This window comes from Dreissena polymorpha, chromosome 11, assembly GCF_020536995.1.
Source record: "Dreissena polymorpha isolate Duluth1 chromosome 11, UMN_Dpol_1.0, whole genome shotgun sequence".
Lineage (NCBI taxonomy): Eukaryota > Metazoa > Mollusca > Bivalvia > Myida > Dreissenidae > Dreissena > Dreissena polymorpha.
In genome coordinates, this window is record NC_068365.1 from 48,483,732 (window position 1) to 48,501,516 (window position 17,785).

Here is a 17,785-nt window from a genome sequence, read left to right on the forward strand (position 1 = left end):
TAAACAATTAATGAAATAAATTGATACGAAAACATGGAAAGTACGTGTCATGTGTATTTAAAGTATTTAATACTATGACTCACAAACCTCACTAATCAAACTAATTGCTTTTACTATGACACGCAATATTTCTTTTAATTTTTATATTGGGTAAACTTGTCTGTTGTACTGTCTTTTGCAATGCCTCATCTTTCGGAAATTAAAGCTAGTCCACTCATTGTAGGTGTCACATTCCAATCAAAAAGATTACATGAATGAATGTTTTGTGAAATTTAATGTAGCATAGACATGGGAGGCACAGCTCAACCACGTACACAATATATCTTGGGTATAAGCGTTGTAGAAATTCTACACAATCAAACTTAAATCTTATGAAGATTTATATTTTATAAATCAGCCTTACATTTGTCTTGAGATGACTAAGTAAAAAAATTAGAAACTATTTGTGTATTGCTATATTGTAATTCCGCAAGAAGTTGTCTATTTAGATTATGCAATAATTCTTTCTTGTTGTTGTGTCATAGTAAACAATACATACATTCAAACATAAGAACATGTAATCAGAAATCTTTTACATTATTTTGTCTCATGCATGACATACACAGCTAATGATTGTCTTCACGTACCCAATTTATATCTCTTTATTATACATAGTTCATCTCAAAAATAGCCATAATGTTTATTTTTGGACAGTTGGTACTTAAATCATGGAAATATATGTAATAATTTTATTTACCGAAAACATTCTTAAATATTTTTTTACGAGAATGTGTTTTGCATGTTATATATTTGCGCGTATATTGCGTTTAACAAACGTAAAACAGCATTTCACAGAGTGTCGTATTAGTGCACGAATTACTTGATTTTTAAACATATTTCCGTAGAAGGCTGACTTACATTTAAAATCAGGATTCCTGTGAGTGGAGTATTTTTAAAACATCTCCAACAATTATTCCTCTTTTATGTATATACCTTTAAGTTATTTGAGTTTGCAATAATATGCTCAAATACTTTCTCGAACAATAAAGTTGACAAAAAAAATCAGTAATTCTTACAGCAATATCCAACATTTCAACGCTAGATATGGTCTGGTAACAAATATTTAGCACGATACAAAATGCTCGTTTTTTATTATTTTGTGACAATATATTCCATGTGAATTTCCGGCAACGATATCTGACCATTTCCCAGCGAACACGAGATTGGCTTAGAATATAGTCGGGAGCACGACGTACTTCTCAAGAATACGTCGTTTTTCCGGCGCTGCCCGAAGACTGTATTATATTAAAACGCTACTTGAAATTGTTGCAACATACATAATCGTTTGAAATGTGCCAACTGGTAACAGTTACAATGTATTGAAGTGGACTTGCAGTGTTTCAGAGCAGTTATATATGCAGTTCTGTACAAATTCAACTTGTGTATGGTATTTCCACTAATAGTCATGGCATTATCTGCGTTATACAAAAATTCCCTAGAGCCAACGGATTGCTGTTGTTCCCGCTTGTCGACTATCGAATAAATTACGTCACATATATATTAATTGAATGAGTGAATTGTTAGTGAAACTCAGGGCATCAATTTGGTCAATAAGCACGTTTTAATTATATAACACTGTCCGCAGTTGTGATCATGATACTCTCAATATGTAATTGTTGCACGATTGGTTGTACCAATGTATCACAGACAACCTTGTGAACCATCGATTTGTTTTACCCAGAAAAACTGCCGCTTATGGGATTCTAAATTAGCTGCTACATCATACAAATTAAATTCGAGTGTATTCTTGTAAGGCCTAAATACACATATATACATTTGGTGATGATTGTTTGAGTTGAATCATCTATATTGCTTTCATGTATTTGTATCAATGTATTCTCATTTACGTCCTTTGAACAAGTATTAATTAGTTGCCTTTTATTACTATATACGTCAACTGTATTTTTATTCAAATAAATTCATAACCATGCGGTTTTTTATTCTTTTGTCCAACTTCATCCGTTCTGACAGTTCGATAGCAGTGTGGCCATACCACGGGATTCGTGGCGTCATTTTGGCTAACACGCCAAGACGAAAATTGTAAATATCGCCTTCGCTAAGAAAATTCAAAGCCATGTAAGTATTTTATTAGTTACTCAAGTTTGACGAAATAAAGCCCACGCTATGGGTAAAATTGAGTACATTTCCCTGTTATATAAATATTTGATACCAGACGAGTAGTTTAGTCAATAATTCGAGGCAAATTCATAGGTTTTACGTGGCGATGCATGCAAGCACGGCAGGCACATTTTAAATCTTCCAAAATATGCGTTTTATATGCCTATTTGAAGTGCACCAATATATGCGGACGTTAATAATTTTATATACAATGTGTTTTGTCTGAAAAAAAATCCGATAAAACACCATATATTAAGATTTTTAGTGTACGCAAACAATTTGGCTAACAAGACAAGCAACGAATTTTAGGCTAGCACAAGTCAATATTCGGCACGAACGACCAGTTGTTATAAGTGTAGCATTTGGAACTTCTATGTTGTCAAACAATATACTTCAATGAATTAAGATGTGTGTCTCACATTTTATCTGAAATGTCATTAAAATAAGAAAAAAAAATTTCGGTACGGGTAATTCATTAGGCAATAAAACTATTATAACTGTAAGCATTTTATTTGTATATCGTCACTCGCGAAAAATACGTTTATAGATCGTGTTTATGGCATGTAATGTCGTAAATAGACCTCCGATGCATTTACATACAAAACAAACTATTGTTAAAACTTTCCGGCACTTCTTCAATACAACTTAAAAAAAAATGTCTATAAACTCGTTGGTCAATATAACGTCGATGGGAAAGGTGAAGATGAACATCACATAAACAGCTCTTCCGCTATTCGGTAATTATGTTTGTCCTAGCTTATTTAGTAGTGCAAAAACTGCAATATGGAAATACATGTTACATGTGCATTTGGTATATTTTAAGTATGATTAAAACATAAGTTATTTAAACTGTATTCATGTATTTATTTTTATTTATTTCAATATAAGAGACCACGAGTTTGACAATCCGGGAAGACCCCGTGTGAAGCCGAAGTAAAAAGAAGCCAAAATGGACGCCGGTCGAAATGCTATTGCCAGAGGAACATTAGGAGTACGGTGGGATAGTGCGAGAAGAAAAGAGAGCATATTGTTATCGACTTATAGACTTGGACTCGAAATGAAAGAAATTTAATACCCCATTTTTGTAGAATTCCTTGTTTTACAGGGATTGCAATCAAGTAGCCTGACTTGAGATAAAACATAAATTTAAATATATAATTATTATGTGCATAATGTGTGTTTTTAATGTATACCAAAATTTAATTTTATGTAAGTGCTGAATAATTACGTCAGTCAAATCATTGTTAATGATAGGTGTTTCTAGTCGCATTTGTAAATCCGATCGAAATTGCTTGACAATAATTAATTGAAAGTTTGACCATCAGTGAGTCAAACGTTGTTTTAATAACTATTAAACTGTTCAAAACTGTCAAATATTTCAACTGCTAATAGCAAAAGGTATTACTTTATTTTATATATCGGCATCGAGCATTGCGTGTGGCAGAGATAGTGGAGAAATTTGGGACGATAGTAAAGTTTAATATAGCCCATATGCACAATGCCTTTGCTATTTTCGCGAGATTTGCCACATGAATTTAACGAAGATTTGTCCCCTCTTTGTGCTTATCAATTACACGGATTTTGCATAAATGTTAAACCGATTTTTTTTTCATTCATTATTTGTTAGAAATGAGCACTACACAGTATACGTTTAATTATTAATTTTAATTTATAAAACAATATTAAATGGCAACATTACATTACATGTAAATCACAATCTAAATCACAATTTCTATAATAAAAGAGTAACGTTAACAAAAGAAAATACAATACAAATAAAGTAAGGCAACAAGTTAATGAACATGGTGGTATGAACAGATAATAATCAAATACTAATTATGACTGAGATTTGATGATAAAGCTTTTATCACAGCTATAAAATCACTGCTTAATCTTACATTAATCAAAGACAGGTGAAAGTCATTACTTTAAAAAGAAACACACGTTATTTATGTTTCTTCGCGTAGTGCCTACACAGTGAGCTACAATGTTTGAATGCGGATTTGCACACGCTGCTGACATGAGTTTTTCCTTCCATGTGCGTTTTTAAATATTCTTGCATATGAGCCCGAGTGCTTGTCTTATGATTACAGATGACGCACTCGTTCTCTCGAGAGCGTTCTTCCCTTGCCAAGTGGGCATCTAAAGTCTTTACCGCAATAACGACATACATAATTATTTGCCTCTCCGTGTACATTGCATCTGTAATTATTTATAAGCATTATAAGCACACGTATCTTACACTTACACAGTTTGCTACTTATTTGCAATATTTAACCATTTAAATATATGGATAATATGTTTATTATAAATCTTTAACGCTTTAACGTTTTGGTTAAGACTGTTTGGATCACATTTTTGTATAAGTATCTAAAACCTCTTTGACCCGACGTTTGATGTGCGGAACACCAACCAAAACACCATCTGATAAATCCACCAACAAAAACCAAAAGATCAATATTGGTATGCCATACATCCGGGTCACATCAGAAGCTCCGCACCGAACATTCAAGAAATATGGTGTCAACATGTACCATCGACAATATAACTCAATCAGACAACAATTAACTCACGTTAAAGATAATACAGACAAATTAAAAAAGTGTTGGGTGGTTTATTACATACTGTGAACAATGCAAAAACGATTACATAGGTGAAACAGGAAGATCATTTGACATAAGACTGAAAGAACATGCAGCCAGTTCCAACTCGGCCATATATGAACATTGCTCCCACACAGGACACAAGATTGATCCAAACAACACCAAAATACTAGAATCCGAGGACTCGCACATCAAACGTCGGGTCAAAGAGGCAATAAACATCAAACAACGAAGACCGTCGCTAAACCGGGACGAGGGGCTGGAACTTCCGCCAGTGTACAATTTTCTCCTCGTGTCACGTGACCATCCTACGTCACGTGACTTGTTCAACTACATCAATGATGAAACTATGTGATATAGTCGAAATATTCGAGTAAGCAAATATTGCTCTGAGTTATGGAATTTATTGACTCAAATTATGAATCCAGAGCAAGAGAACAATCTTAATAGATGTTACTGTATGGTGTTTTATGATATATTTTTTCGGACAAAACACATTGTATATGAAATTATTAACCTCCGCATATATTATTGCACTGCAAAAAGGCATATAAATATAATATGTATATGCAAAAGTATCCAAACAGCTATTTATTTGCATTACAAATAACACTATATTTAAACAATATAAATGCTAACTTTTAAGTTCTGAGAGTTTTTCATAATAGTTGTGAATATCATTATTTGATTAGGGTCCCTATTTACCAAGTGCATAAGGTATTACAAAAAAGAAAAAAGTTATTTTGTGGCAAAAAGGACTCGATGTCGGGCTTCTTGAAACACAAGCATTTTTGACGCGTAATATATGCAATAAAAGTAGGCAATTTGACGATGATTTTGAGACTCATTGAATTTTTGGTTGGCTGTTTTGTCGAATATAGACAGGATTTGAATATTTTTCAGTAGGTATTAAGTTTGTTTGCGGGGAAAGCAGTAAAATCGGATTGCTCCCTTAAAATGTTGAGTAATACTTCATTTGTATTCATAAATGCGAACTATAAGTAAGAAAAACATTCTGAAGCAAACATAAGTCCTTCATAAAGTCTTTCCACAGCATATTTGTCACATTACCAAGGAACTTCGAGCTACATTCAATTGTGTTATTGTGCTACCTGTGTTACGTCATCTTGGACACTTGGGAAACAATTAAATAACGTCGACTATGACGACGATATGGCCATTCTCTCTTGCACACACCTACAATGAAGGAAAATACCAGCATTGTTCTGGGCAATAGTGATATTCTGTGCCCGTCAACAGGGGGAACGGCAAGACAAATGCTTCCAATGTCAAACCTATCGCAATCCAAGACGAGGCGCTTGATGAGATGGAAAACTACACCTATCATGTCAGCATACTTTTTAACCATATAAGAACATATGCAGACGTAAGGACCCTCAAGATCAGCTTTTCATTAGCAGCAGAACATCTGGGGATCCAGCGCAATAGTCATCAATACCAAGAGCAGGTTTTTCAATTACATTGCGAAGCCAGTACTTCTTCATGGAGCAGAGACCTGGAGAACCGCCGTCACCTATCTAAAGAAGAACCAGGTCTTTAAGAACACCTACCTCAGGAAGATTATAAAGTTTTTCTGGCAAAACACGATCTCTAACGAAACATTATTGAGAAGAACAAAGTAGCAGCCTGTTGTAGAAGACATCCTTCAGAGACGTTGGCGATTGATAGGCAACACCCGTCGCAAGCCTGCATCGAATATAACAAGGCAAAATCTCACCTTGAACCCCCAAGGGAAGAGACAAAGAGGGAGGCATAGAAATACCTGGAGCCTAAACCTAGATGCAGATGCCAAGCAAATGGACTATACGTTGGGATAGATTGCGGGACTCACCCAGAAACGAGACGCCTGGAAGAAGCTAGTCGGCGGTCTATGTCCCAGAAGGGACCATAGGCGAAGGTGAGCTGAGATGATGACTACTACTACTTCTACTGTCTCTGATACTGCCCTTGTTGCTGCTTCTGCTGTTCCTGCTACTGCTACGTCTACGTCTACTTCTACTACTACTTCTACTACTACGACTACTTCTATTACTACTACTACTACTACTTCCACTGCTACTTCTACTGCTACTTCTACTGTTACTGCCACTGCTACTGCTACTGCTGCTGCTGCTGCAGCTACTGCTACTACTATAACTACTACTACTACTACTACTACTACTACTACTTCTACTACTACTACTACTACTTCTACTACTATTACTACTTCTACTACTACTACTTCTTCTACTACTACTTCTACTACTAATTCTACTGCTTCTGCTATTGCTACTGCCACTGCTACTGCTACTGCTGCTGCTGCTGCTACTACTACTACTACTGCTACTTCTACTACTACTACTCCTACTACTACTACTCCTCCTCCTCCTACTACTACTACTACTACTTCTACTGCTACTACTACTTCTACTGCTACTGCTACTGCAACAGCCACTACCAATGCTGCTGCTACTGCTACTACTACTACTACTACTACTACTACTACTACTACTACTACTACTACTACTACTACTACTACTACTACTACTACTACTACTACTACTACTACTACTACTACTTCTACTTATACTTCTACTAATACTTCTACTTCTACTACTACTACTACTACTACTACTAATACTTCTACTAATACTTCTACTTCTACTACTACTACTACTACTACTACTACTAATACTACTACTACTACTACTACTACTACTACTACTACTACTACTACTACTGCTACTACTACTACTTCTACTACTACTACTACTACTACTACTACAACTACTACTTCTACTGCTACTGCTACCGCTACCGGTACTGTTACTGCTACCGCTACTACTACTACTACTACTACTACTACTACTACTACTACTACTACTACTACTACTACTACAACAACAACTACTACTACTACCGCTACTACTACTACTACTACTACTACTACTACTACTACTACTACAACTACTACTACGACTACTACTACTACTACTACTACTACTGCTACTACTATTACTACTACTACTTCTACTACTACTACTACTATTACTACTCCTCCTACTACTACTACTACTACTACTACTTTGCTGCTGCTATTACTACTACTACTACCGCTACTACTACTACTACTACTACTACTAATCCTACTACTACTACTACTACTACTTCTACTTTTACCACTACTTCTATGACGATGACGATGATAATGATGAGGAGTAGGAGGAGGAGGAGCCAGAGGAGGAGGAGGAGGAAGAGGAGTAGGATGATGATAATGATGAGGGTAAGAATAAATTTAATAAAAAGTATTCTTATTCGTTACTTTTAGTTCATAAAAGTGCTGTAAATTAAGTGACAAAGAATTTATTAGTGTTCCTTAAAACATACGAAATGTTTAACACATTGATATAATACACTATGATAGTTTACCATACTCTGTCTTTCTACAAATAGTGTTTAAGAAGTACAAAGAAAAAACACCAAGCATTTGCTTTGTGTTGATGATGACATGACATGTAAACTATACTAATTTAGGATACATAATTTTAAGAACATTCCTGTTATTTCAATTCTTTTTTAATGATTTATTTAAGTCTTTTAGTTAATTATTGTTTTACTAAGACCAGATTGATTGTTATCACATAATTGCCTTAACGGTACAATTTTTTAATAGAATGATTGGTTAACAATATTGTCACGTTTCCAACGAAATTTTACTTTACAATAAAGATAAAAATCTTATATAATTAACGTTATGTTTCCATGTCAAGAATTGTTATTGACACATCTAATTAAATTGATGTAATATTTATTTTAAAACAAAATAATGGTTTTAAAAGGCTTTCGACGATATTACCTCTCTTATTTTTAAATCTCTCAATCATAGATTCGTCGCCCAAATAAACGCCAAATTTTGCTTGAGGACACCCACTGTTTAGCTAATTGGTGTCCATGGAAATGCTCGACAACTAATCAAAATGTCATTTGCGTCCCAGTAATGCCGTACGCGGATTTAACATGTCGACTTTTGTTCTTGAGGCTTATACTGACTGTGACATACTACTGACTGTTGCACTGAAATTCTAAAGGTGGATAATCGATTTTTACTGCAAATTTCGGGTACTTGACACAAATATTGTTTTGCGTTGTACGCAATCATGCAAAAACGTGCGTCCAAGGAACTCTCAAATGGTTTGCGATCATTTTTTAAATTTATTCATACATACTCGTTTACTTCTAGTTTCCTAACGCAATGAATGTATAATACTGAAAAAATATTGATGATGGATAGAAGTACAATATACTGATGAAATATACTATTAATTTACACTGTAATATGAAGTAACATGTTAAAAATGAAAAGGAATAACATATACTCATGGAATATAAGTTGATAATAAACATGCAGTTCGTGATAACAAAACATACAATAAATTAGTACTTATGAAGTATAAGTTATAACTGATTATTATACTTTATCAATACAGAATAATGTCCAGAATGGGGTATTTCTGATTAGTTAAAAAAGGTGAAATGCAACTTAAATGGTGTTGTTTGTATCCTTTCTGAGGGGTTATTCTACCATCCGGTCTACCTCCATAACGACCGTTATCTTATATATAGATATGGACGGCTGCGGACAATCCTGCATCTAAATGTGAAACAAGGTCTTGTCAACTTCATACAATTTGCTGTCCTTGAAAGACAAACGAACCAAGAGCCATCCGAACAGAAAATATAAGATGGAAAAAGCTCTGTCTTTAACACTATAAACTCAACCTAACCAGACATTATCAGAGAGAGACCAATAAAAAGGCTGTCAATTTGTTATCGATGTCTGGTTATTATTTAGGTAACAGTATACTTATTCCAATCCGTATGCAATTTGATATTAAACTTTCGACCTAAAAGTCAATATCTTATACTTTGGGACACCATAAGTATTCATTTTCTTAATGAGAAGTCTAAACTGTATATATTTAAGAAATTAAAAGACATGTCTTGATGTGTACGAAAGAACTTGACACGTATAAACTTTTTTCTCCGGCTAATATTTAGTTGATTGTAACCCGCCTTCGCGCAAATTACTCTCGTTAGTCTCCGATTTTGAAGCATAACAGTGATTTCGTAGTAAACGTCAATGTTGTGCATGCAAACATGTCGAGAAAAGAAAAACATAACGGGTGTAATTTACTGAAAATATGTCTTACGGTGGCTTAAAATGGTTTGTTGAGAGAGTATATCATTACTCGTCTGAATCATTTAGTATATTGTAACCATTATCACGCTTGTAATTCAGTCGATCACAGTGAATATTTATTGTGGTTAAACATAGTTATAAAAGAGGCGATGTGTGTGTGATACTTCATTTTACATCGCCTATTGTTTAAGGTAAGGCTTTTCAGTATTTATAAATGCAAGGCTAAAACTTTCGTCTCAGCTTTTGTCACATACGCGTTGAGAATACATTAAATAACCAAACAGCAAACTGGGTCACGAACATGAGTCGCAATGCGTTTCCTACCACAACCAATCTGATAAATGGTTGAGAAATCTTAAAACATTGTTCAAGTAGCTGAATTTTATTTGGATTTACAGTAATGGCAAATTATTTTAATATTACGTTAATAAGTAGTTGAATGAGTTTATTAAATTCGAAAGCGAAAGTCATACATGGTGTGTATGCAAACAAGGATTGCGATTTAAATTGACAACAGTTCGCGTTTGTAAGGAAAAAACGTTATTTCTTCACTTAAGTTTTAGTTATTTCATAGTTAATTAGCAAATATGATGGAATGTATTGAACCTAATTGCGAGCTCAATAATTAACATCGCGAATTAAGCAAAATTGAACGAACACTAAACATTACTAATAGGCAAATATTATTTATGAGTCGCCATAAAAATAATGCTCGGTCATTTTGTTTCTAACTATCATTTATGTCATCAGCAAAAAATTACAAAAACGTGTTATGTATGTAATTATAATATATTAACGTCAATAACATCTCAACAAGACTTCTGTTATGGGTGCTACCTATGACACATATTTGATATGATATTTAACATCATGCAACTGTTTAGTTTAACAGCAGTGGGTTATTTGATGGATTTATATTTTAACAATAATAAGCGAGTTTAAAATAATCTATTTTACTAATATTTCGAAATAATTTTAATTTGGGTACACAATGACGTGTTAAGGATTGAAAAACATTGCGAGTTATCACGCATGCGAGCGTGGTAAACTCTGGTGTCATAGAGGTTCATAGGTGCAGGCTTCTTCAGTTCGTGTTTTAAACGATTTTAATGTACACCCTACTCAGATTTCATGCTTCGGATTTAAATAGCAGTAATACCTAGATTTCTTTACTGATACGTAAATGTGTGTACTATGAATTATTTATTAAACAGGTTTGATGACATACAATGTGCAATATCATGGCTCACACTCGAGCAACATTTCTTTGAGCCAACAAATTTTCGAGTGTCGGTCTGCGAAAACTGGTCATCGAATAAACTTATTGAATTTTGTATTTTGTGATATTTCGTTCTATGATAACAATTATAATCACGTATCAAAATGTGGTAGGCAAACAGTTGTTAAAATAGAGATAATAACAATGGTACGTTTCAGAACAAAAACATCAATGATTAAAACATGGAAGCACCGTTTTCATCATAATTCTCCATTAACCTAAAGGAATAACACGAGGAGCACATTTTTAAAAACTAAGACAGATTGTGAACTCATTTCATTCACGACATTCTTTACAAACAAATCCTGCTATCTAAATAAAATAACATCCCAACATCATAAACTTGGTTAATCTTCATTTCAAAAGAGTTTCGTTTAGACATAAAGCAAGCTTTGTCAATGCGTCTTTTTTTTAGATATTTCTAACAATAGAGAAAGTATTTGAATTCTTTAAGTAAATGCACAGGGTTCAGTACATTGTTGTCGTTTTTTTCATAGACAAAGTGGAGCCAGTTTTGAAAGTTTTCAAGTGCAAATCAAGTAAAATAAAAACATCTCGAACAATGGCTGATAAAAATGCATTAATTTATAATAAGTATGTATTCATTTTTTTGTCATAAAATGTGTCGGATTAATTGTTCATTTTGTTGATGGCACAGAGTCTATTACACTAAAGTCATAGAATTGCATCAGTAACACAATTGACATTCAACAAACTACTTTGCAGCTTACACAGATCTTCAAACTGATACCCCTAATTCAAATACATCATCAACCTTTCAATAAAAGTCATTATTTTCACCCAGCACATGTCGTACAAAACAATTAGATGTAACACACTTCAGAAAAAAATATGTGAGCAGGATATAGACAATAACAGCCGAGCCGTTATTTTATTCGTGCAGAGCTTGATACAAAACCATGGGACAGTAACCTGTTTTTCTGTTTATCATACCACATTTTCCTAAAAACCTGCAAAACAATCCAATTGTTATATTTAAAATGTACGGATCACCGCTGATTTTGCTGATCCGGCTTTTACACGTTGACATACATGTTGCAACGGCTTTCGAAAAGACGACACGAATAATCCCTTATTTTAATCATCGTATAGAGAAAAAAAACCTGTTTGCATTACGAATGGGAAGAGTACACCCGCTTTAATTATAAACGTCTTGAATTGGAGATCAGGAATGGACTTCGACAAATTTAATTGAAGAACACAATTCATCGAATAGTTTGGAGACACCATTTTGGAGATGTGTATTGACATTGATATTTTGATGATGGTGTCAATATTGACATAAGCGTGTTAAATCGTTTGTTTAAATAGTTGAGGAATAGCATACAGTTATCGTTTGTCAGGACTTTCTGTGCAACACTTGCGAGTGCAATGACTATATCGATATGTAAGATGTATTGTCCCATTGATGACGTCGTTTAACTTCTGTAGTGCGGGCTGTGGTGATTTTTAAAAAATAAACGTTTTTGTGATTTATGACTTTAAACTAGAATAAAATATGTACGTTCTTGGTATCAAATTGTTTGTTTTGTTGAACCTGATTCATGTTGATAAAAATTGTTGCCTTTATTGCAAATCCCACGAAACTCAAAACATTGACTGATATAAAACTTCCTGTTGACCTTGAGATAATACAATATATCAGGCAACGTTATATCAGGCAGATATCAATTCGGTGGTATGATAAAATAAAGTATTTGACTTTTAATGTGTTTGGTATCAGATGGCATTACAGCAATATATTTTATGTCTTCTTACGGCAGTGTTTCTTGCCAACAGACCCTTATTTTAATTATTTTAATTACTTAACAGGAAACATGGATAAATAATCTGAAATTCAAATTAAAAAATATATACAAACATTCATCATTCCTATAAAAAAATATGTATACAAGAGTTCCGCGGTCGGAGATGACCGCATTGAAGCCGGATTTTTGATTTAAATGACAGGAAAGTACCTTTCGTGTTTTTGTCAATGCAATACTTAAATTACTGAAATATTGTTCAAAGGTCAAAATGAAATGTAAGTACTTTTCAAGGCATGAGCAAACCTTGTGTTATGTTTTGAATGCATGCATATACATAACAATTTTAACATTTTAACATTGAAGGTCACAGTGACCTTGACCTTCAAATGAATGACATTGAAATGAGCAGTGGTGATCTTCTAGTACTGGCCAACCTTTATGTCAAGTTTGAAGACTCTAGGTACAAGCATACCAAAGTTATAACATGGAATAAGAACTTTAACATTTTTACCTACCAAAGTTATAAGAACTTTAACATTTTTACATTCAAGGTCACAGTGACCTTGACCTTAGAATGAATGACCTTGAAATGACCAGTGGTCATCTAAGTGTGCTTGCAAACCTTCATGTCAAGTTTGAAGACTCTATGTCCAAGCATACCAAAGTTATAACAATTTTTACATTTTAACATTTAAGGTCACAGTGACCTTGACCTTCAAATGAATGACATTGAAATGACCGGTGGTCATCTTCTAGTACTGGCCAATCTTTATTTCAAGTTTGAAGACTCTAGGTACAAGCATACCAAAGTTATAACATGAAATAAGAACTTTAACATTTTTACATTCAAGGTCACAGTGACCTTGACCTTCAAATGAATGACCTTGAAATGTCCAGTGGTTACTTACTAGTTCTGGCCAACCTTCATGTCAAGTTTCAAGACTCTAGGTCCAAGCATACCAAAGTTATAACAACTTTAACATTTTTACATTCAAGGTCACAGTGACCTTGACCTTCAAATGAATGACCTTGAAATGTCCAGTGGTTACTTACTAGATCTGGCCAACCTTCATGTCAAGTTTCAAGACTCTAGGTCCAAGCATACCAAAGTTATAACAACTTTAACATTTTTATATTGAAGGTCACAGTGACCTTCACCTTCAAATGAATGACCTTGAAATGACCAGTGGTCATCTGTTAATCCTGGCCAACCTTCATGTCAAGTTTGAAGACTCTAGGTCCAAGCATACCAAAGTTATACCATGAAATAAGAACTTTAACATTTTTACATTCAAGGTCACAGTGACCTTGACCTTCAAATGAATGACCTTGAAATGACCAGTGGTTACTAACTAGTTATGGCCAACCTTCATGTCAAGTTTCAAGACTCTAGGTCCAAGCATACCAAAGTTATAAGAACTTTAACATTTTTTATATTGAAGGTCACAGTGACCTTGACCTTCAAATGAATGACCTTGAAATGACCAGTGGTCATCTGTTAATCCTGGCCAACCTTCATGTCAAGTTTGAAGACTCTAGGTCCAAGCATACCAAAGTTATACCATGAAATAAGAACTTTAACATTTTTTATATTGAAGGTCACAGTGACCTTGACCTTCAAATGAATGACCTAGAAATGACCAGTGGTCATCTGTTAATCCTGGCCAACCTTCATGTCAAGTTTGAAGACTCTAGGTCCAAGCATACCAAAGTTATACCATGAAATAAGAACTTTAACATTTTCGAGCACGCCGCCACCCCGCCACCCCGCCACCCCGCCACCCCGCCACCCCGCCACCCCGCCCGCCCGCCCGACAACATCAATCTATAAGCCGAGATTTTTTCGAAAAAAATCCGGCTAAAAAAGTGAATAGAAGTTAGTTAATAAGTGTTCTATTTATACAGAACATGTCTTATCACATTTCGATATTCTATATTTAATAGAGACGTGGAAAAATATCGGCGGACAGTTTAATGCTTTATAAGAAGAAGGTTGCTGCTTTGATATTGCCAGAGTTAAGCAAAGTAATGCTTTAGGGAAAAGTGGAGGGCCTACGAGACATTTCAGTTTTTGTACAAAGGAACTTGACAAAAAGGTGGCTTGGTTACACGAATTTGTTCGGATTCTATTGATTATAGTGAGATGTTTCAATTGTACATTGCGTATGTATTGCCAGACGGGTCGCCGATAGATTAACAAAGAAATGATACAAACGGAATTACCTTTATCAAGAAAAATCTCTTATTGTAAAAAATATGTACCCTCAGTGTCGGTCATATAAAATGTGATATAAAGTCTAGAACTAAAATATGCTGGACTACATTCGTGCAGATAACATTGACTTGATTTATAATTGTAATGTAGACTACAATACAAACGTTTTTGAGCTGCATTGAAATAATAAGGATAAAATTCATGCGGGCACACTTACTAGAACTATGCTGAGCTTATGAAATTCATATACTCAATGGGCGTTTTACTGGTAACCCAGATAGTACGTTTACATGCATTACACAAAGAAGAGCAAGTTTATTTGATTATCACATTATTATAACTGGTTTAGTTTAATTTGTTACGAAGTTTAATATTATATGCATTGACGAATCTGACGATTTCTCTATTTGCGCTACTATGACTTTTCACAGAAAAGACAGCAATACGAATGTTGATTTACCTTTTTCTCCATGCATCCATAATAACATCACTGATGATGATATTAAACTTGATAATTTTTTATGGAATGATGAGCTTAGGGATACATTTGTTTGGACTTTTGCTAATATGTATAACACGTACAAGGATGACATTTAACATCAAATTACTGCATATATAAATCAGGCTCTTTAAACAATAGTATAACTTTATAAAACTGCTGCAGGAAATGTGAAAGTCTATAAAACATGTAGAACCAAACGACGCAACGTTTATGAACGGCAAGATAAGCCATGGCGGGAAAATGAATATGACATTTGGAAACTTTGTTAGTATATTGCTTTGAGAACATTCCGTTTCACAAGCTCATAGAGGATTTGCAAATTTGCAAATAAAGAAATAAATTGTCTTATCTTGTATAGACATTAGATATTTAATGTAAAATGTGACATTTTATAACATGTTATCAAGCTTTAATTGACACGTCAGGCGCCTTCTGGGCTACTTGACACAGACGAAAACCGAAACATTATATACTATGCATCATACGAGGAAAACACAGCTTACCATATCCATTTGCATACTATCATATTCTATTTGTTATAAAAAAAAGAACTAAAGTACTTTTTATAGGTTATGGCATGGGATTGTTTCAAGTAAAATCTTAAATGCCCGTTATTACGATGTATCAAATAAGGTTTATTTTATTCCAATTTTACCGTTCATTTAAATATATATAATAATGAAGCATTTTTTATTGAAAGATGCGACATTTGAGCTGCGTTTACGTGTACACATTTAACTTTCAATCCAGTGTATATTATTTGTTTATAGTTTGAAATGTTTCTTGTATGGAAAGCAATCCGAGATTTACAACATAGCATATGCAATACATCTAAGGTTATCTGGAAACAATTCAGAAATATAAAAAAAGAATAAAAGAGGCTTTTTCCAGTCAGTATAGACAAACAAGGTTGCATAAATTGTACTTGCAGATGAAAAAGGCATAGAGAAAATGTTAATATGTGCATATATTTATATAGACATTTTTCAGTGTGTACAGACAGGAGATGATATATAAGTTGTATTAACAGATGAAAGATGAAAAGATGTAAAAGGCATAGAGCAACAATAATAGGTGTATATAATTATATTTTATTATACATGAGTCCAACATTACATTTTATTTAATTAACGGTACGCTATACATATCATTTGTAAAAAAGTTGTAAAAAATACTTCAACAGTCATCAAGTTTAAGTTTGTCAGACAATAGCATTAAATAGTTCCCATTCACAGTAAAACGATTAAAGCAGTATATTTTAAAAAAGGATTTTCCACAGAATCCCTTTTAAAATGGCCATTTTCAAGTAAATTTCTTTAAAAACAACACACATTTTTTTTCACTTTTTATAAGAAAGTACAAAAATGTTATTCTGGCAGTACAACCCTACTTACATTAAGACAGGAAAATTGAACTGAAAATGTTACGCTGGCGGTACAAACTCCCAAAGATTCATTATCACATCATCATATAATTGAACTTAAAATGTTACGCTGGCGGTACAAACTCCCCAATGTTCATTATCACATCAACAAATAATTCAACTCAAATGTTACGCTGGCAGTACAAATTAGACACAAAACAGAAAATGTTACACTGGCGGTACAAACTCCTAAAGGTTTATTATCACATCAAAACATAGTTCACATTACGCTGGTGGTTCAAACTCTCAAAATTTCATAATCACTTCGCAGAAAAATTAAACAAAAATGTTACGCTGGCGGTACAGACTCCCATGGTTCATTATCACATCATATAATTCAACTTAAAATGTTACGCTGGTTGTACAACCTCCAAAATGTTCATTATAACATCAACAAAAATTGATTGTACTTAAAATTGAACAGAAAATGTTACGCTGGCGGTACAAACTCTCAAAGGTTCATAATCCTTTCGACAGAAAAATTTAAAAACAGAAAATGTTACGCTGGCGGTACAACCTCCCAAAGGTTCATAATCACAACAGATAATTCTTTGAAAATGTTATGCTGGAAGTACAAACTCCCAAATATTCATAATCACTTTGACAGAAAAATTAAAATAAAATGTTACGCTGGCGG

At 33.8% G+C, this 17,785-nt stretch overlaps 2 protein-coding genes across 4 annotated transcripts in view; both read left to right on the forward strand.

Annotated features, from left to right (window-relative positions):
• Positions 1-17,785, forward strand: part of LOC127851848 (uncharacterized) — a 425,589-nt gene that overhangs the window by 276,815 nt on the left and 130,989 nt on the right. The window lies entirely within an intron of this gene.
• Positions 9,848-17,785, forward strand: part of LOC127851854 (uncharacterized) — a 70,680-nt gene continuing 62,742 nt past the window's right edge. The window contains exon 1 of one of the 2 annotated variants that reach the window (XM_052385807.1): positions 9,848-10,151. The gene's annotated coding sequence lies outside the window, so the exon portion shown is untranslated. The remainder of the gene's footprint in view (positions 10,152-17,785) is intronic. The other variant, XM_052385809.1, reaches the window with a different exon arrangement.